The sequence below is a fragment of the Scleropages formosus genome, chromosome 10 (genome assembly GCF_900964775.1).
Source record: "Scleropages formosus chromosome 10, fSclFor1.1, whole genome shotgun sequence".
Classification (NCBI taxonomy): domain Eukaryota; kingdom Metazoa; phylum Chordata; class Actinopteri; order Osteoglossiformes; family Osteoglossidae; genus Scleropages; species Scleropages formosus.
The window spans coordinates 699,392-721,418 of NC_041815.1; positions in this window are offsets into that span (position 1 = coordinate 699,392).

Sequence of the window (22,027 nt, forward strand, 5' to 3'; positions counted from 1 at the left end):
TACCACTGAAGTGGCCAAATTAACAGCAGCAATTTTATTTTCACCATGTTGGCTAATGTTATAAATTAGTTTATCAGTATGCTTATTTTAACAAAAAACCATACCCTGCAATGGACTGGCATCCTGTCCATGGTGTACCACATCACATCCAGGAATGACCAGTTCACAGCATGGTTCAAATAGATTCTTGAGAATACCACTGAAGTACTGTCATTCGAGTACCTTACAGTGGAGATCAGCTAAGGGAAGCAGACCATGGTAGAATATTCCTTGAAGTTCTGCACATTAGCCTGTGTCAGTCGCTGAAATGATACTGCACTCCTTGCCAGTTAACTTTAGGGATGAAACAAGCACCTTCAGTCTGTGCTTGCCAATATGAAAAATGAATACCAGAGCACCAAATTTAACCAACCCTTCAGTCAGACAACCTCATCCAAGCACACACAAGGAGAGGGAAGGAAACATGTTCTAGATCTCCCCCATGGAGCTAATAGAGACACGTTCAGGAGGCAGGGTTCTGGAAAAGTGCTTTTTACTTCAATTCAATTCAATTTATTTTTACAGAGCACTCTTCTCATACAGTGACACAGAGCATTTTAACACGGGCATAAGGTAAGAAAAACAAACACATCACATCAAAGACATTTGACCACTAACTATAATATAATGCTTTTATAGAGCTATTAGTATGCCTACTAGCCACGGAGGAAAGGAACAAAAACTTCAACTGAAAATCAAGGGAGAAAAACCTCTGGGGGTCCAACGGCCAGTGACTGCCCACCCCTCCTGGGCATTCTAGATTAAGTAACAGTTCAAAGCCAGTTTACAAGTAATAATGATAATGTTGCTGTATGGTAACTTGAATTCCCAGCTCAGCATGGTATGTCTCGTCCATCATGGCAGTTGGTCATCATCTTCAGTCGGCAAGGGGGTGCGTCTGTGACTGCCCGCCGGCCTCCTCAGGTTGTATGTAGGGAGACAATGCTCAACAAGAAGAAATAGTTAGAAATTTGTAACTTAAACAAGTAAATTTAACTTGCATTGGTATAGAGGTGGAAAAACACAGAAACACAGCCAAGTGGAATTACATTTCAAGGGGAAATGACTGAGTAAACATATAAGTCTTTAGTCTGAATTTAATGACAAAGGAAGACAGGACATTTCTGACAGTAACTGGTAGACTATTCCACAGTTTAGGTGCTCTATAGTTAAAGGCGTGACCTCTTACTAAGGTCTTACTGATCAGGTAATTCACATCCAATGAACAAAGATATCATCCTGGGACATAAGAATCAATAATCTCACAAAGGTAAGCCAGAGCAATGCCATGCACTGCCTTATAGGTCAAAAGTAGGATTTTATACATTTTCAGAACCGCTTGTCCCATACGGGGTCGCAGGGAACCGGAGCCTACCCGGTAACACAGGGAATATAATCAACTCTAAATGCAACAGGGAACCAATGCAACGATTTAAGTACCGGTGTTATATGGTCATACTTCCTAGTTCTAGTGACAATTCTCACAGCAGCATTTTGTACCAGCTGTAGCGTGGATACAGTCTGGTATGGACAACCTGATAATAAAGCATTACAGTAGTCCAGCCTCCTTGAAACAAAGCATGAACAACATTCTCAGCATCCTGTCTACATAAGAATCGCCTTAATGTAGCTATGTTTCTCAACTGAAGGAAGCACGACTTAGTCAAAGAATTTACTTGAGATACAAATGACAGCTTTGCATTCAACAGGACACCTAAATCCTTGACACAATCTTTATGCTTGAAACTAATACGATTTGTTGTAAAGATTGGCATGATTATGTCAAGAGTTTTTGCATCACCACCCACCACAAGCACCTCTGTTTTACTGGGATTTACAGAAAAAAAAAAATTTACTCATTCATAATTTTATACTGGTAAAACATTTACATAAAGACACCAAATGTGATGGATCATCAGGCTAAAACGGAACATATAGCTGTGTGCCATCGGCATGCTAATGGAAATTCACATTGTGTTTGCGAATAATGTCACCCAATGGTAACATATAGAGTGAGAACAGTAATGGCCTCAACACAGAGCCCTGTGGCACACCATACTGAACTCTAGTTTAGACCGAGGGGGTGCAGTCTGCAGATTTCAGTACAAATTATTCATGGATTGCTAAATGCGAGTTGAACAACTTCACAGCAGTACCCCTTAGTCCAACAAGGTTTTCAAATCTACTCAGTAGGATACTATGGTCTACAGTACTGAATGCAGCACTCAAGTCCAGTAACATGAGAACAGAGATATGACCAGCATCACAGGCAATGAGAATATCATTAACAACACCGGTGAAGGCGGTTTCAGTGCTGTGATGGCGTGGAAACCAGACTGAAATTTAGAGATCTGAAGAATAGAGATCTGACCAGCATCAGAAGAGATGAGAATATCATTAACAACACCTGTGAGTGCCGTTTCAGTGTTGTGACCAATGCAGAAACCAGACTGAAATTTTTCAGATATATTATGATGATTGAGATATTTTACAATTTGGAAAGCTTCAATTTTTTCTAGAATTTTGGATGAAAATAGTAGATTGGAGATGGGTCTATAATTACATGGGTTATTACAATCCAGATCCGATTTCTTTAGTAGAGGTCTAATGACGTTAATTTTAAAAGCTTTTGGAACACAGCCATTAAGTAATGACGTATTAATAATTTTGACAAAAGGTTCTGCAAGCGCGGAAACTGCAGTGTTCAGAAGTTTAGCGGGGATTGCATCTAAAGTACAGGTAGCACCTTTCATAGAGCGAATTACCAGGGTAATTTCCTCTGCAGTTATTACGTTGAAGCTACTGAAACGGTGTGGAGAGCAACTAATATTATCATCATCATAAGCACTTACACTGGCTAAGACTAAACTAGAGGGCACTATAGATTTGTGGATATTCTCTAATTTATTATTGAAAAACAACATAAATTCATCATTAGTAATGGAGGCAGAAATATAATATCAAATCACGTAGGCTTCCGCGGCTGTTGTCATTAGACTGGAATTTAGCATCTTCCGGAGTAGACCGTGTCATCATAGAAACTAGTCCCAACGTTTTGTTTCCTATGTTGGAAACATCCTCAGGGTTCTGCATCGTAAACCATTAAGACGTTGTCTTCACGGATCATTGATGTAGTTTAGTAGGTTGATTGAGGAGTTCAGGTATTTATAGTAGTTGGCGGGCAGGGCTGTAGTCAGCGGGGGGTGCAGTTGGATCGTGTATCTGCCGGAGGGCAGGGTCGTAGGTAATAAGGGGTCCCATTGTCAGCGTGTAGGCTCCCTTGAGGGGCTGTACCAGCCGGGGGCTGTTCATCTATTGGCTGCTCAGCTTTGGGTTGGTTTGATGAATGGTCCATGGTGTACCTGGTGGAGATAGATGAGATTAGTGGAGCCCATGTTCGTGACAATTTGAAACCATCTTCTTTGTTGAAGTTGTCTGGACACTTTTCTATCTCTTTGGCTTCTCTAACCAATCTGCTCCTGTAGTTGGAGACTGATGCCAGTACCCTTGTTTGCTCAAAGTTTACTAGGTGACCAGTCTCTAGTGAGTGCTCCGCTACTGCAGACCTGATGTCATTGTTTTTGGTTGCCCTGATGTGTTCCTGTAGGCGGGTGGAGATGAGTCGTCCTGTTTGCCCTACGTAGATTTTGCCACAGCTACACGGAATCTCATAGACTCTATTGGTTTTTAATGGCAGTTTGTCCTTGACTGTGCCTAGCAAACATCTCGTATTTTTTCCTTGGTGAAGGAGGTCTTGATATCGTGTTGTTTTAACATTCTGCTGATCTTATCCGTCGTGCCTTTTACATATGGGAGGTAGGCTGTCCTTGACGGTTCAGCTGTTTTGTTTTGCGTGGAGCTGGTTGTACCTTGGTTCTCAAAACGGTGGATGACTTTCTTAACTTTACTACAGTTGTATCCGTTCGCGAGTAGTGCTTGTAAAAGGACCACCTTTTCTTTCGTCCATGATTCTTAATTTGTATGTTTTGGCTGCAATTAATACTTTTATTTAAAGTTTTGAGGCCCACATTGGACATGGCACAAGAAACCCCATCACATGAGAAATGACCACTGGTACCAGAACGAGTAACAGACCCATCAATACACACAGCTGCTAAAGGAGATGACCCATGGCTGAGTCAATCCTGCAGCTTACAGGCCAAGTTCTGGGACAGAACAAATGAACCCCTCCAGTAGAGGTGTACACCATCACATGTGAAAAACCTGGGCCAGAAATCATCCCAGTTATTAACAAACGATATGCGATTAGAGCGGCACCACGTCTGCAACCACCTGTTAAAGGACAGCAGTCTACTGTAGACTATGTCCCCCATGAAGAGTATAGGTAAAGGACCAGACAGTATTAGATTATGACATTTCTTTCTGGCTTTATTACACATAGAGATAAAGTGGCTTTTAACACCTCAGACTGCTGGTAACGAATATCATCACCACCAACATGCACCATAATAGTCAATGCGGCATTATCGGCCAGAGAACTGACATGAGCCTCAATGTCGGACACTCGTGCACGTGGGAAACACTTCACCTTAACACCGATTCCCAGACACCTGAACCTTAACATTTCGGATAGCTGAATCTCCCAAAATAAGCATATTATTATTATTATTATTATTATTATTATTATTATTATTTTGTGAGCTACTTAGAGCCAAAAATCTATTTTGGGATTGGACGGGAGAACCCGAATCAGGAAACGAGTTTCCGTGAGAGCGCTCCAGGGTACCCGGCTTCTCAATAGCTATATTGGGGCCTGTAAGTGTCGATGCCGAGTTTAACACTATGCAGGTATCAGGACACACCAAGTCCAACCAACTCTCCGTTTCTCAGATAGAAATCAAATTCTTAATGCGCTCTTCTAAATCGTGGACTTTCTGTACCAAGTCATTATTTGTCATGCATTTTGAACAAAAGAAAGGTTTGACAATGTCAGCAAGCGCAACTACATACACACACATTGATGGAAACCGCTTGTCCACAGAGGGTGGCGTACCGGAGCCTAACCTGCTAACACAGGGCGCAACGCTGAAGGGAAGGGGACACACCCAGGACGGGACATCAGTCCGTCGCAAGTCACCCGAAGCCGGACTCGAATCCCAGACCCACCAGAGGCCAGGCACAGGCCAAACCTGCTGTGCCACCGCGCCCCCTTCAGGTGCAGCTAAGCAATACATATTACATGATACACAACACATAATTGTGCTATCAGACGATACATTCAGGATGGAACTTACAGTATGCTGAACAGGGGCTCCATTCTTTCGTAAGACACCAACTCTGCTACCGGTGTTCGACTCTTCGCTCTGGATGCTCTGCCTCGCCCTGGACGCTTTGCCTCACTCTGTATGCTCTCTGCTTTATTGACCGTGTACATATCTTTTAAAAGCAGACTTGACAAAGATGCCACAAGACAGTATGAGACAGTCTGCTGAACAATTGAGAGCCCCCCCGGTCACTCTGACCCACACCCCCAACAATGGCTGGAGGGGGGGTCACCCCTTGAACCCCCCCAGAAGCAGACAGAGCATCAGTAACATTACAACCAAAATGGAACACATGACTATGTACAAGAATGGACGCTAAAACCAACTATTTACATGAATTTACATCAGCCCCTCTTAGCGCCGTTACATTGCCCCCATTTTAGGAGTCATCCATCATGGCTACCCACAATCCTTCCAATACCAAGTCCCTAAAGTACAGAGGCAACCTGCACTCTCTTCTGGGTCTGTGTGGAGACAGTGAGTCCGCTGGACCTGGTGGACTTGCAATAGAAGGACTCCGGTAAGTGCTCCTTGGGGCAGTAAAGGGTGAGCCTGTCCCTCTGCAGTACTACGGAGCAATGTCTGAGTCCCATCTGCACCTGTTAGACGACGACTAACAGTCAGCCCAGGATGACATAGGGACCCACTCAGCTGTCAGAGACTATGTTTCCGCCAAGGGTTGTAGACCCACACTTGATCCCCTGGGTTCAGGGGACGCATCCCTTTGATGCAGTCCAGCGCATTGTCTATGCGTGACAGTGGATACGAGTCCTGCTTGGTCATAGTATTTAGGCAGCGGTATTTTGGACTAGGATCATCAGCCCAGACCAGGGGCTGCTGGAGGGTGCTATGATGCCTGCCATGGCTCTCAGTAAAAGTTCTTCCTCCGTGTTCTGCCTGTTTGCCAGAGTGAGACGATACGGTCGCAAGCCGATGGGGGTCATGTCACCTATCTCAGTGTTGTTCTGCATCAATCCTCATCCCTGGCCGTAAAAATGTCCTTGAAGGCCTTCATGAATTCTTTCAGTTGATTGCCCTGCCACAGCACCCCCACCCCTTTGAGTTTCTCTGCATAGGGTTAGATTGCCTCATGGGGTAACTGCCCCGATCTCACTGTGTGCCCGAGTCTCTCCATTCACCATCGTACCGCACTGAGGTCCATCCCCACAATGCATGCATCCTGTATCTCCATGAGCCAGAGCTCGTGCTCCAGCTGCAGGCATCGTCTCCCCTATATCTCCATGGTTTCTCACGTGACCATACACTGGTTGACTGACACCTCAGTCCATCCCTCGGGAAAGCATTATACAGTTCCATGAGGGAGATTGTCGCCCTAGTATCTAGAAGAGCTTTGCAGGGTATGCCCTCTACAAGGCAGGGCAGGCAGAGGCAATAGAGCAGCCCCAGATGAGCCACTGGGAAGATAGGGCTGCTTGAGAGTGGATGTGGTCACAGGATGATGCTCCCCTCACGGTGCCACGCCTCCGGCATTTCCCTTAGATGAGATGGGGGCAGGCTGTCTGCAGTGATGTTTTTGGTGCTCTCGCTTCTTGCAGCGCCAGCAGACAATGAACTTCAGTGTTCACCCAGGTCACCATGAGTTTCCCTACTCCCCACAATGGTTATGGGGTCACCCCTTGAACCCTTCAGAATTCCCCAGGGGCTGAGAGCAACAGTCACATTACAACAGAACATAGGACTATGTACAAGAATTGACACTAACACCAACTATTTACAGCAGCCCCCCTAATTACTGTTACAATCCACCATTTCAGTCCAGTACACAGTCCAAAGATATGGAATTCATGCAGGTCTGAAGGGAGCATTTGATACAGGAAGAGAAATGAAGCCACAAGGAATGGCTCTGTCTGTACTGGTTATCACTGTTAGGTTCCCTGTCCATATCAATCAGTATATGCGATCCCAGCAGCATTTTCTATTGTGAGTGGCACTCCTAATTCTGCTTCCTAGTTATTTGGAAATTACAGGTGATAATACCAGCAGTAGAGGAACTGGCCAAGGGGCCCACTCACCCTTTTTTTTTTTTTCGCTGGTTTTATGAACTGCAGAGTCACAACACCATACAGTTAGATACAGATAGAGTACACTGAGAAATTGCAAATATGTCCACATTTATACAGTGAGGGCTCAGGGTCAAAAAGTTACATTATATCACAGGTATGATCATGTAACACTTTCTAATAACTCCAGCAAGGTGACCACAATTTCCAGAATTCCTTGCAGGTCGCATGCAAATCACATGTTAATTTTTCAGGTAGGAGAAATTTAAACACTTCAGACATCCACAAATTTGCAGAGGGAGCATCTGCTGTAGACCACAGCATTACAACACACACACACACACACACACACACACACACACATTTTCAGAGCCGCTTGTCCCTTACGGGGTCACGGGGAACCGGAGCCTACCCGGCAACACAGGGCGTAAGGCCGGAGGGGGAAGGGGACGCACCCAGGACGGGACGCCAGTCCGTCACAAGGCACCCCAAGCGGGACTCGAACCCCAGACCCACCGGAGAGTAGGACTGTGGTCCAACCCACTGCGCCACCGCACCCCCGCATTACAACACATTTCTCAGCCAAATGTGTAAGAGTACTTAAACTTGTATTTTACTACATTGCCAGAATAAATGTATCAAAATGCCAGGAGAGACTTTGCATTTACAACACAACTGAGATGTCCCTAAGAACATCTTCTGAAGATGCACTGGAGTGAGGAAGATTTTGTGAATTAACTTGAAGATTTGTTTCTGGATGCTGAGGAAAGTGCCATTTTTCATTCTTATCAACCACAGAACTTATTATCTGGTTTCCAGGAACAACAAAGCAGATGCTCTCTCCTGGTTCTTCAAGGCATCCTGGGATTCTCCTTTCCCAGAAAACAGTCTCGGCTGCTTGCTGGATTATTGTAACAATCTAAGAAAGTTCCTAGATGACATCAAGGCCACAGAGGCTCTTGAACAAGATCCTGGTATCCAACCCCCCAACAGAGTGTGTTCCATTATCTGTAAGGTCCTCTTTGCTGCACTGGTTATACAATGTGTTAAGTACTACGCAGCAGGTAGTGAATAAAACAACTATCACAACAGATAGTTACATACCACGGAACAAGATGGTATGGCCTTGATAACAGCCTCAGATTTGTCCTCAGTCAAAGGTGCTGTGACAGTTACCAGCAGGCTTAATTTTACCCCTTCCCATTCATAACAACCACTGGTCTTCTCTAGATTTCATTACCAAAATTACAAAAACTGAGGAGAGCACAGTCATTGTATTTGTTCAGTTAATTGTTTACTTTTGCAGGCCTGCCATCTTATTCTGGCCTAATGCCATGGGAAAATTGAAATAATTTTTCACCGGACTTATCTTTTTGGTCTTCCTGAGTTCACAGCTGAAATGAGTATAGAAGGTTTTTGGCCTAAACTAGGCATATCCATTGTGAGAGAAAAATAAGAAGGTGGTGTAAAAATGATGGTATGCATTAAATGTACAACTGATGTGTTTTGTAACTGCTGCAGAAAAAACATTGTGTGAGAAGCAGGATGTACCAAAATTGCAAGGGGTAACCGAAACTGGAAAACAAGAAAATAAACAATGTTGGCATGTTGAGAGATAAGTTGAAGGGGTGTAGGGTGCTTGCTATATGATGCACACAAGTTACTTTTGCTTATAGGAAATAGTAGATAAGTAAGTAAATTGGAAGCACACACAAGCTGAGCACGCACTGATCACACAGAAAGAAAGCCAATGAGAAATGTTATGTATGCATTCTGCATTTCTGGAACAATATATTATTATTATTATTCTTATTATTATTTCTCATAGAGTGCTCTTCTAACACAGTGACACAGAGTGCTTTAACACAGGCATACAGCAAGAAAAATTGATACAAACAAAGAAAACAGTCAACTAATGGCTACCATAATGAAGAAATTATAGAGCTATAAGTATACCTACTGGCCACCGGGGAAAGGAACAAAAACTCCCAACTGAAGGTTGAAGGAGAAAAAACCTCTGGGGGTCCACGGGCCAGTGGTTGCTCACCCCTCCTGGGCATTCTGGAAAGTAATAATTTGTAAGCCAGTGTGTAACAAGTAATTATAATTATGTGTGTGTTGGATGCTCGGGAAGACTCCCTAGACTCTGACACAGGGGATGAGGATTCTCCCTCCAGCTGGAGCGAAATGAAGTAAGATCTTCTCTCCTATCTCGAGTCCTTTGAGTTGTGTCAAATTTATGGGCTGAATTTGCTCTCAAGTCCCATATTTATGCTCTGAACCTCATTCCATTGCATTACATTCTAGGGTACCAACTACTGTTTCCTTGGGCCCTGATCTCTAGTGATGTGTCCACAGTGTATGACTGGTAACAGAAGTTGTTTGGAAATCAGTCTACATATCTCAAATATGTAGTAGGGTCCCAGAAGAGGTAGGCAGATTGACAATGAAGAAAAAAGTACTATATGTACCAGGTTAATGTCATGCCCTCCTCCGCGTAACAAGGATCACCTGCAGCTGATCAGGGAGCAACCGCATAAAAGGGCGGTCCGGAGCACATTCAAACACAGAACCTTGTTCAGCCTAGATCATTGCGAGTGTGCTTCCCGAGTTCTTACCTCTCCTGTTCCACCAGTCCTTAGCCCTGTTCTCCCGTCTTCTCTTGCTGGACCTCACGGTTTCCACAATCTCCTGCCTGACTCACGGATTACGGCTTTCGGTTTGTCCCTTTGATTACGTTTGTGCCTCAGCGACCTTCGTTTTGTCTTGTGAGCAAGGTTTTTGGATTCCCCTTTAGAACCCCGATGCTCCGCGCTTGGGTTTGACGGCTTCATTCTGGTTTGACACCATGACAGAAGGTTTTGCCTTCCACGTGGACCCAGCGGAGTCAGAGCGCATTCAGCACACATTTGCCTCACTGGGAGCGCTGCTGGATGCTCATGAGCAGACACTCGCTCGTCTCTGCGATGCGCTATGGGATCTGCTCAGAGAGTCACGATGTGAGGAGAGACCGCCGTGCACCGAGCATACCATAGGTAACGCCCCCTCAGTTCCCTTCCAAGATCTACGGCTAGCCATTCCGGCCAGGTATGACAGCATGCCTGCACTCTATGCTGGGTTTTTACTACAGTGCGAGCTCATCTTTTCCAGTCTGCCACAGGTCTACAGCAGAGATCTGAGCCGGATCACATATCTGGTTTCTCTCCTGACTGGGAGAGACTAGCAGCTCCCTGGGTCATTATGAGTATTTGGTAATGCCCTTTGGTCTCGCAAATGCACCTAGTGTATTCCAGGCTTTTGTCATTCACGTTCTTGGGGATCTCATCAACAAGGGCGTCCTGGTCTATCTAGATGACATCCTCATCTACTCCCCTACCCAGGAACAACACGTGGAGCTCGTCCATTGGTGTTGCGCCGATTGCTGCAGAATCACCTCTTCGTGAAGGCAGAAAAGTGCCTGTTCCACCAACCTCAGGTCTCTTTTCTGGGGTTCATCCTCAGTAAGGGTGGCCTGGCCATGGATCCAGGAAAAGTGCAGGCTGTCCTCAAATGGCCGAGACCTACCACCGTGAAGGCCCTCCAACGCTTCCTAGAGTTTGCAAATTTTTACCGTCGTTTCATTAGGGATTTCGGCACCCTTGCCGTCCCACTTACAGCCCTGACTTCTGCCAAGACAGCGAGCCTTTCGAGGACTTGAAAGGTCGGTTCACCTCAGCTCTGATCCTTTGTCACCCTGATCCGGACAAGCCATTTGTGGATGAGGTGGACACTTCTGAAACCGGGGTAGGAGGCCGGTTGGTACCCCTCCCAAAACTCCCTACTGCACTGGAGACAGCGAAGCTCCTTTTTCTCCACATCTTTCACCTCTCTGGCCTCCCTGAAGACATCGTATCGGATCGAGAACCCCAATTCACCTCCCGACTGTGGAAGGCCTTTTGGAGCAGATTAGGAGTGTCCGTAAGTTTAACATTAGGGTACCATCCCCAGGCAAACGGGCTGGTAGAACAACTGCAGCAGGACATAGGTCGATTCCTTGCCAGCTATTGCTCAGAGAAACCACGACAATGGACGCGCTACCTACCATGGGCTGAATATGCACATAACTCTTTGCCTCATGTCTGAACAGGATGTTCTCCGTTTCAGTGCATATTGGGCTACCAGCCTCCTTTGTTTTCCTGGCATCCGGGCTCCAGCGACGTCCCAGCTGTCGACACCTGGTACTGAGCTAGCGCAAGAGTGTGGCATGTCATCCAGTGACACCTCATTCACAGCCTGACCCAAGTAAAGCTACAGGCTGACCGCCAAAGACGCCGTTCGTACCCGGACAAAGAGTCTGGTTATCCACCAGGGGCCTCCGGAGGGTGTCCCTGTCAGAAAAACTCAGCCCTCGATACATAGGTTCCTTCAAAGTCCTTCGCCGCATGACTCCGGTCTGCTACCGCCTCCAGCTGCCACAGCACCTGAGGATCCACCTGATGTTCCACGCCTACTTTTTGAAGCCATGCGCCACATCCCTGCACCAGCAACTCCTGGACTCGCCTCCTCCGCTTCCCCTGCAAGACGGCAGGGCGCCCGCATACACGGTCTGGGAGCTGCTGGATTCCCGTCAGCGAGATGGGCATCTAGTGGACCGGGAGGGTTATGTGCTGGAGGAACGATGCTGGGTGGCTGCCTGCAATGTGCTAGACCTGGACCTGATCCGTGATTTCCATAGGGACCATCCGGACCGTCCCACACCCGGTTTTCATGATCTCCTGCCTGACTCACGAATTCCGGTTTTCGGTTTGTCCTTTTGATTACGTTTGTGCCTCAGCGAACCTCATTTTGTCTTGTGACCATGGTTTTTGGATTCCCCTTTTGAACCCCAGCGTTCCGCGCTTGGGTCCGATAGCATCTTTCCGGTGTGACACCATGACAGTTAAAATAATGGCAAAGCCAAAAAGGATTTTATCTAAAAAAAAATAAAAAACAAAAGAGGGAAGAGGCCCCTTCTAAATAGGCAAACTAAATCAGGCACTGAAACTCACCAGTGAAACTGGCAACACCCAACACTTGGAGGTCTTCATGCTCCCTCATTATTCTCCCTCCAAATGCCTTCAGACTTCCAGACCAGCTTCTTAAACATCTCTGTTCATAGGTTCCCAAGTCAGAAGCAACTGGTCATCATTAACCTGGCAATGGAGCAGTAGGTAGTGGAAAGCTGTCCATTAGTTTCAGTCCTCCCTCATGACATGACTTCACCAGCTACCGATTTACAATGTTTCATAAACAGTTAATGTCCCTCAAGTCTTCTGTGATTTATTTTCATCTTTCATCTCCCCTACTCAAGCATACAGCGTAAACTACTGAATAATAGTAATAGTACGGTAGTAAAGAGCCCAGGAGCATAAATTCTAACCTTGAAGGTTTTGCATTTATAAATCCCATGTAGGGCTCTGATGTAGTGTTGCTGTAGTCCTGCACCATATAACTGCTCCAGTAATATTCACCTGTATTAATGATTAAACTTGCGATTCACTGTAGAAAAAAGTGTCAGCTAAGCAGCACAACGATTATAGCTTTGTGTCTTGAGCAATCATTTTTCTTCAACCATTATATATAAACTCTTAAACTCTTGCTTTGTGACAAAGACACACATTACTGAATTTTCATGTGCAGACCTATGACGAAATGGTAATGAGGTTGTCTCTGCAGAGAGCAAAGAGCTCAATCAAACACACAGCATGCCCTTATGATGTTGGAAAACACAGCGTAAAAACGCTGGCCTGTGTTTATTTTCATCATTAAAAGGCCAGTGGAGTTTTTCAGGGACACCAGTGACTGATGAAGCCCCTTCAATGAGCAGTAGGGGGCGATATTTCAACCCAGCACAGGAGGTCCCTACTTTGGACAGATGTCCTCACAGAAATGTTTAAACACACTGCTTCACTTTGGTAGTAAATGTTTAAACATGTCCTTGACCTTCGTTTAAAAGTAATTTTTCCCAGTTGCTTGAGTTGACTGCACAGCTATTATTTTATTGCCGGAAGAAGCTAATATTTAGTGTTATTTAAGGAGATGCTAAATGCACCACATGCATGCTGTCTGAAGCTGCTTGTCCCAAGCAGGGCTGCAGTGAGCTGGAGCCTAGCCTGGATATGCAAGGCATGAGGCTGGGGGGGATGCACCCAGGGTGGGATGTCAGGTGGTTGCAGGGCACCCCAAGCAAGGTTCAAACCCCAGACCCCGCAGAGAACAGGCACAGGCCAAACCTGCTGTGCCACCACACCCCCTGCTAAATGCAACTTTTTTTAAAATTTGCTTTTCCCTACATGAAATTAAAGCTAAAAATGGAAACTCACAACTCCTGCCTATTCGCTTGGTATCAATATCATAGACAAAGTAAATATACCATAGAAACGTTAAATCTCATGTCCTTATGCAACTGCCAAACATTTTAGATCAGGTGTTAAGCCTATGGTTTCTAGCATAGTTTATGTATTTTTTTAGATGCTGCAATAAATGTGTTGGGTTGAAATTAGAGTAAGAATGTATGATTTCTAAATTTCAGATATGCCTCTTCAATCATTATTTCTGGTTCTGAAAGCTTAAAACAAAAATACATCAAAAATATATCAGTTTAATTAAATTTTATATACGATAATTTATCTGGTATATTTGTGAACCTGACAAAGACAAGCAATTAACAAAACTGAGATTAATATGTTATTTCATGTTATACATGAAAGACTGGGGAAAATGGGAGCGCACACCCAAGTTTAGCAGAATAGTTGTTTTGTTCCTAATATGGACATTTTTCAGCAGGATGCCTTCATCAGCTTATGTATTACACACATAGTGACATACTATAACCAGTTCTGAGATCACGTGACAGGTAATGACATCATACTTCATGGACAAACAGCAAAGGTAAACAACACAAAACTGTGGAAGTACCACAAAGATTTTCTGCAACATCTGAAAAAAATATCGGTATACAAAGGACTGTATACCTCTTGCTATAATGTAGTTGGTAGTCAAAAGACTGTCCACATCACCATCACTAGTCCACCAGCTTGTCCTCCGAAAAGCAAGGCACCAACATAGATTGGTCCATTAGCCCAGAATTCAAGCCTCTGCAACCAAGAATCTAACTTGTTGTTTATACCTGGCTCAGCACATTTTCTGTTATTTTCAATAATGTTATTTCTATGCAGTACTACTTATGTGAACTACTGAAGTATGTGAAGCCCTTGTGTTCTTTAGTTTTACCACAAAATGATTATTTAATCCCGCTTATGATGACCATTAAATCAAGGTTCTCATTTACCCCGCCCAGTGTGGGGTCACCGGGGCCCCACCCTAGAGCCAGGCCTGGGGTGGGCTCGCATGCGAGCGCCTGGTGGCCAGGTCTATGCCTGACTCAGCCCGAAGCCAAGACATGGAGCCGCTCTTTGTGGGCTCACCACCTGCCAGAGAGGCCATAAGGAGCCTGTGCGTTGTGATTTGGGCGGTGGTCAGGGCCGAGTGGCCGGCCGACCCAAACCTCGGGCGCCAACTCTGGCTTTTGGGACTTGGAATGTCACCTCACTGGCGGGGAAGGAGCCTGAGCTAGTGCAGGAGGTTGAGAGATACCGTCTAGATATAGTCGGGCTCACTTCCACTCACAGCTTGGGTTCTGGAACCAGTCTTCTCGACCAAGGGTGGACTCTCCACTATTCTGGCGTTGCCCAGGGTGAGAGGCGGCGGGCGGGTGTAGGCTTATTAATAGCCCCCCAGTTCAGCCGCCATGTGTTGGAGTCTACCCCGGTGAATGAGAGGGTCGTCTCCCTGCGCCTTCGGGTCAGGGAACGGTCTCTCACTGTCGTTTGTGCTTATGCGCCTAGCGGCAGTGTAGAGTACCCGGCCTTTTTAGAGTCCCTGGGGGGCGTGCTGGAAAGCACTCCCACTGGGGACTCTGTCGTTCTACTGGGGGACTTTAACGCCCACATGGGCAGTGACAGTGACACCTGGAGAGGCATGATTGGGAGGAACGGCCTCCCTGATCTGAACACGAGTGGTGAGTTGTTATTGGATTTCTGTGCTAGTCACAGTTTGTCCATAACAAACACCATGTTCATGCATAAGGGTGTCCATCAGTGCACTTGGCACCAGGAAACCCTAGATCGGAGGTCGATGATCGACTTTGTAGTCCTTTCTTCTGATCTTCAGCCATATGTCTTGGACACTCGGGTGAAGAGAGGGGCTGAGCTGTCAACTGATCAGCACCTGGTGGTGAGTTGGATTCGATGGCAGGGGAAAAAGCTGGACAGACCTGGCAGGCCCAAACGCATAGTGAGGGTCTGTTGGGAACGTTTTGCGGAGGCCCCTGTCAGAGAGGTCTTCAACTCCCACCTCCGACAGAGCTTCAACCAGGTCCCGAGGGAGGTGGGGGACATTGAGTCCGAATGGACTATGTTCCACACCTCCATTGTCGGGGTGGCAGTTCGGAACTGCGGCCATAAAGTCTCCGGCGCCTGTCGCCGCAGCAATCCCCGAACACAGTGGTGGACACCGGAGGTAAGGGATGCCGTCAAGCTGAAGAAGGAGTTCTATCGGGCCTGGCTGGCTCATGGGACTCCTGAAGCAGTTGACGGGTACCGGCGGGCCAGACGGAACGCGGTTCTGGCAGTCGCCGTGGCAAAAACTCAGGCCTGGGAGGAGTTTGGTGAGCCCATGGAGGAAGATTTTCAGTCGGCCTCAAAAAGATGCTGGAAAACCGTCCGGCGACTCAGAAGGGGGAAGCAGTGTTCCTCCAACACTGTTTACAGTGGAAGTGGTGCACTGCTGACCTCAACTGAGGATGTCGTCAGGTGGTGGAAGGAGTACTTTGAGGATCTCCTCAATCCCTCCGACACGCCTTCCGTAGAGGAAGCTGAGGCTGGGGACTCGGAGGGGGACTCGTCCATTACCCTGGCTGAAGTTGCTGAGGTAGTCACAAAACTCCTCGGTGGCAAGGCTCCGGGGGTGGATGAGATCCGCCCCGAGTTTCTCAAGTCTCTGGATGCTGTGGGACTGTCTTGGCTGACACGCCTCTGCAGCATTGCGTGGAGTTCGGGAACGGTGCCTCTGGACTGACAGACCGGGGTGGTGGTCCCTCTTTTTAAGAAGGGGGACCGGAGATTGTGTTCCAACTACAGGGGGATCACACTCCTTAGCCTCCCTGGGAAAGTCTATGCCAGGGTACTGGAAAGGAGAATCCGACCGATAGTCGAACCTCGGATTCAAGAGGAGCAATGCGGTTTTCACCCTGGCCGTGGAACACTGGACCAGCTCTGTACCCTCACTAGGGTGTTGGAGGGTTCATGGGAGTTTGCCCAACCAGTCCATATGTGTTTTGTGGACCTGGAGAAGGCATTCGACCGTGTCCCTCGTGGCATGCTGTGGGAGGTACTTCGGGATTATGGGGTTGAGGGCTTGCTGCTACAGGCTGTTCGTTCCCTGTATGACCGGAGCAGGAGCTTGGTTCGCATTGCCGGCAGTAAGTCAGACCTGTTCCCGGTGCATGTTGGACTCCGCCAGGGTTGCCCTTTGTCACCGATTCTGTTCATTATCTTCATGGACAGAATTTCTAGGCGCAGCCAGGGAATGGAGGGTGTCTGTTTTGGTGGCTGCAGGATCTCCTCTCTGCTTTTTGCGGACGATGTGGTCCTGTTGGCTTCATCGAATCAAGACTTACAGCATGCACTGGGGAGGTTTGCAGCCGAGTGCGAAGCGGCGGGGATGAGAATCAGCACCTCCAAAACCGAGGCCATGGCTCTCAGTCGGAAAAAGGTGGATTGCCCCCTCCGGGTTAGGGGGGAGTTGCTCCCTCAAGTGGAGGAGTTTAAGTATCTCGGGGTCTTGTTCACGAGTGAGGGAAAAATGGAGCGGCAGGTTGACAGACGGATCGGTGCGGCGTCCGCAGTAATGCGGTCATTGTACCGGTCTGTTGTGGTGGAAAAGGAGCTAAGTCATAAGGCGAAGTTCTCAATTTACCGGTTGATCTACGTTCCTACCCTCACCTATGGTCATGAACTTTGGATCATGACCGAAAGAATGAGATCGCGGATACAAGCGGCAGAAATGAGTTTCCTCCGCAGAGTGGCTGGGCGCACCCTTAGGGATAGGGTGAGGAGCTCAGTCACCCAGGAGGAGCTCGGAGTAGAGCCGCTGCTCCTCCGCCACGAGAGGAGCCAGTTGAGGTGGCTCGGGCATCTGTTCCGGATGCCTCCTGGACGCCTCCCTGGTGAGGTGTTCCGGGCATGTCCCACTGGGAGGAGGCCTCAGGGCAGACCCAGGACACATTGGAGAGACTACATCTCCCAGCTGACCTGGGAACGCCTTGGGGTTCCCCCAGAGGAGCTGGAGGAGGTGTGCGGGGAGAGGGAAGTCTGGGGGGCTCTGCTTGGACTACTGCCCCCATGACCCGGTCCCGGATAAATGGAGGAAGATGGATGGATGGATGATTATTTAACGAGAATCAGTTTTTCTCATGTGACACAATAGGTGTGCAATAACCAATCCATATGTTTCTTTAGAGGAAATCATGTGTATAGTAGAACAATGGAAGTAGTGAAGGTGCAAAAATAAGTGAACCCCAAGCTGCATTGGTTAGTATAATCAGGTGAGTAAATCATAATAATTTTTTCATTTCATTTGCTGATTTTTAGAATTAAGGCTTAGATTTTACCAGTTGTTTTATAAGTTAATTTTAATATCTTATACAAGAATAACAACCATCTCTATAGGGTTCATATACTTTCAAGCAGCACTGTTGAGAAACAAACTTCTTGACATTACACAGTTTTTCTTTGTTCATAAATTGTCACCCTCACAAGCCAAGCAGCTGCACTTGAAGGTAATCAACAAGGCCAGGATTAAAGGCAGCGCCGTCCCTGCACAGGGTTGTGGAATCCTGCAACGCCTCCCTGCTCGGCTTGTGAATTCAGTGATTCATCCCCTACACCCTGTTCCTTGTTCCTGTTTTCATGTGGCTTTCAACCCCTCCTTGTTTACCCGTCTACTAAGTATTGTCTTGCCCCAAAAACGACGTTTGAGCCCCGGAAGACCATCACCTGTCCCTGACCACCGATTTCATCTGCCCCTGTGTTTTTGTCCCGGAGTCAACGCACCTGCACTTGGGTCCAAAAAACCTACCTCCTGTCTCCAGGTCTTGGCGCTGACATAAATAGAGCTCGTATACTAATTGAAATTGTGCACCAATGCTTCATCTTATACACCAACCAAAAGGTAGCAAGTAGTAAGAGCTGCCTTAAGTTTCTCAACACCCTGCTTTAGCTCTGACCAATTTTCTTTTTTTTAGAGGAGTTCATTTATTTATTAGTATTATTTACAACAGGTCATGAATACCCAGGGGACTCGAGGCTACTCAGTGGGAGAGGTAGACAGAGAATACAGGCAGTCCCCAGGTTACAAACGTCCAACTTACGTAAAACCTGTAGTTATGAACCACCATTCCCCCCGAGTAAAACCTACTGTATTAAAAATTTGAGTTATGTATAATAATTCTACTTTGCGACGCGCATTAAAACATCGTGCGTCTACAGCGGTTCGTCGGCTCATGGGCTCATGACCACGAGGTAGGACAAAGACTTCCTTCTTTTCAGTCAGACCACGTTGCTCCTAACAGTGTCTCTCTGTGTGTTACTGTATTTAATTTTTTGTTTTTACCCTCCTAACCATGGCACCAAAGTGTAAGTGTGATGAAAGTGATGCTGAAGCATCAAAGAAAAAGAAAACGATCACAACTGAAACTAAAGTGGAAAAAATAAAGCGATCGGAAAAAGGTGAAATGCCAATGAACACCGGAAAAGAATTAGGCTACAGTCGGTCAATGATCGGGACAATTTCAAAGGACAAAGCAAAAATAATGGAGCATGTAAAAGGCTCTGTCCCAAAATCTCTCTATCTCTATTATAAATACTGTTGTAACATTTATTATTATCTTTTTCTATGTCTCTCTCTATTATAAATGCTGTAGTAACATGTATTATTATTATTACTAGTATTACATCATTACATTATGTTATTATTACTACATTGTTATATTAAAGATGTTCTCTTTCTTGTCTGAGCCCAATTGACCATGAACAAAGAATACCAAAGGTGCCAAAGACACTGGCTTCACTCGCACATCCAGTGGTAAGGTCCAATGTTTAACCTTAGCTCATACTGAGTATTCAACCTATTCCCAGTCCTTTGCAGCACTTCCCCAGTTAACTGTGATGATCACACATTACAAACAGTTTTCACACACACACACACACACACACACACACACACACACACACACACACACACACACACACACATTTTCTGAACCGCTTGTCCCATACGGGGTCACGGGGAACCAGAGCCTAACCCGGCAACTCAGGGCGTAAGGCTGGAGAGGGAGGGGACACACCCAGGACGGGATGCCAGTCCGTCGCAAGGCACCCCAAGCGGACCTGGTCCAACCCGCTGTGCCACCACACCCCCATGAACAGTTTTCAAGTGTCTAAAATTTACAACTTGACAGATACACTATTTTCCAATAGCGTATTACACTGTATTACAAGGTTATTACAAGGTGCCTTGTTTTTATATGTGCAGGAGAAAAACCTTTTCGTGATCCTGATAGTGCTTTCTCATAATGTTGTTCCAATAAAATCATTGTTGATAAGTCCTTTACATTTATTCATGTAGCAGACGCTTTTCTCCAAAGCGACGGACATCTTAGCAAAAATACAATTTGTGCATAACATTAAGAGAGACATGGCTGCAGGCGTGTGATCCTTAAGTAAACCTAGTTTGTTACTTTCCATTTGATGCACTGATGTTCATTGCTCTAGATGCATAAAACGCAGGATAGATGAATCCTAATAACTGCCTGTCATTTTTTTTTCTTTTTAAGAAAAAGGTACACAAACAAACAATCACATACAATGCCGGAGTAGCGGCTGTGTAACAGTCTATCTGGGGAAGATCATGAAGTTACGGTGCATGAACATTTACACTGTACATGAGCTGGAGAGATCTTGGGCGAAATGGGTCCGGAAAAGGTGAGTTTTCAGACCCTTCTTGAATGTCGACAGAGTTTCTGCAGTTCTGAGTGAGAGGGGAAGGTCAATCCACCACAACGGAGCCAGAACTGAGAACTTCTGTGGTTCACCTTTTGTGCACAGGACCACCAATCGAGCAGAAGTAGACGAGCAAAGGGGTCTGGCTGGGGTGTTTTTAACCTTTAAGTTAAAAGCTATGCAGTCACATACAGTATTATTAATACAAGGTTATTACCACCACTGACCGTAAGGGCATTACGACTGCTAAGGAAAGATCCTTGTAATATATTAAAAGTGATGTTTTGAACAAGCATTTCTCTGCTAGCAGATAGTGGTGAGATGATAGCGTTACCTTCTCAGCTTCTGTTACCTCTAGTTTGCTAATCTTATCTATTATAACTGATAATAATGTCCCCTATTTGTACTATCCAGTTTTTTTGAATTATATTTACATTTACATTCATTGATTTAGCAGACAGTTTTCTGAAAGCGACTTCCAATGAACTCTAAGTAGCATTATCAGCCCACATACCTTATTTACCAAGGTGATTTACACTGCTAGATACACTACTTACACTCATCCATCCATCAATCAATTTTTTAATTAAAACATTAAATACATTTTATTACATACATTAAATACATAAACATTGAATATAATGTACAGAGTGAACAAAATAAGAGAAACACTAAACGACACACTTATACCAAGGACCTAATAAAGATTACGGCCACCCTTCTCCCTCAGCTTCAGTCCTTTTTTGGAATGCTGTCATGCAAGTCCTGAACTGTGTGCAGTGGGATGCTGCACCATTCTTCCAGAAGAAAAGCTTCAAGTTCTTTGTGAGATGAATGATGTGAAGATTTACTTTGCCCTCTGTGCTCCAGAACCTCTAATAAATGTTCAGTGATGTTTGGATCTGGAGACTGGGGTGGTCATGATAGGCGTTTGACTTCACCCTTCTGTTTCCCAATATGTACAGGTCATTATCATCTCAGAATACGGGAACACTGCAAGGGAACAATTTTTTGATCGCAGGATGCCCTGGTCCTGTAAAATGACCTCATATTCCTTGGCTATTATACAATCATGTAGAGCAATCATCAGACGAAATGACTCCCACGAGTTGGCTGCCCATACCATTGCTGATTGCCCACTATGTTTAACAGATGGCAAAAGACATTGTGGGTTGAAGGCATCTTTTGGCATTCTCCAAATGTAAACCCATCTGGGTGTAGGAAATAGTGTGAAAGATGACTCATAAGACCATATTACTTTTTTCCATTGCTCAGTGTTCCAGGTTTCAGGTTAAGGAGCCATAAATTGCCATAAATTCCAACTTTGCAAAGCTCATGACGTACAGTGTTTGTTGAGAGCAGGTTACTTAGATGCTAATTTAATTCACTGGTTATTTCTGAGGCTGTAGATTAGTGGCATTTAGCAACTATGATGTGAAGTTGACACCACTCCCTGTTGGTGAGCTTTGACTTGCAACCACTGTTCCTCTTTGGATATATAATTTATAAACTGTTCCAGTTGACTTATTAAACAATTTTTCAGTTTTTTGTAACCGATTCACTTGCAATTCAGGCACCAACTCGTTGGCCTCTTAGGAGCTCT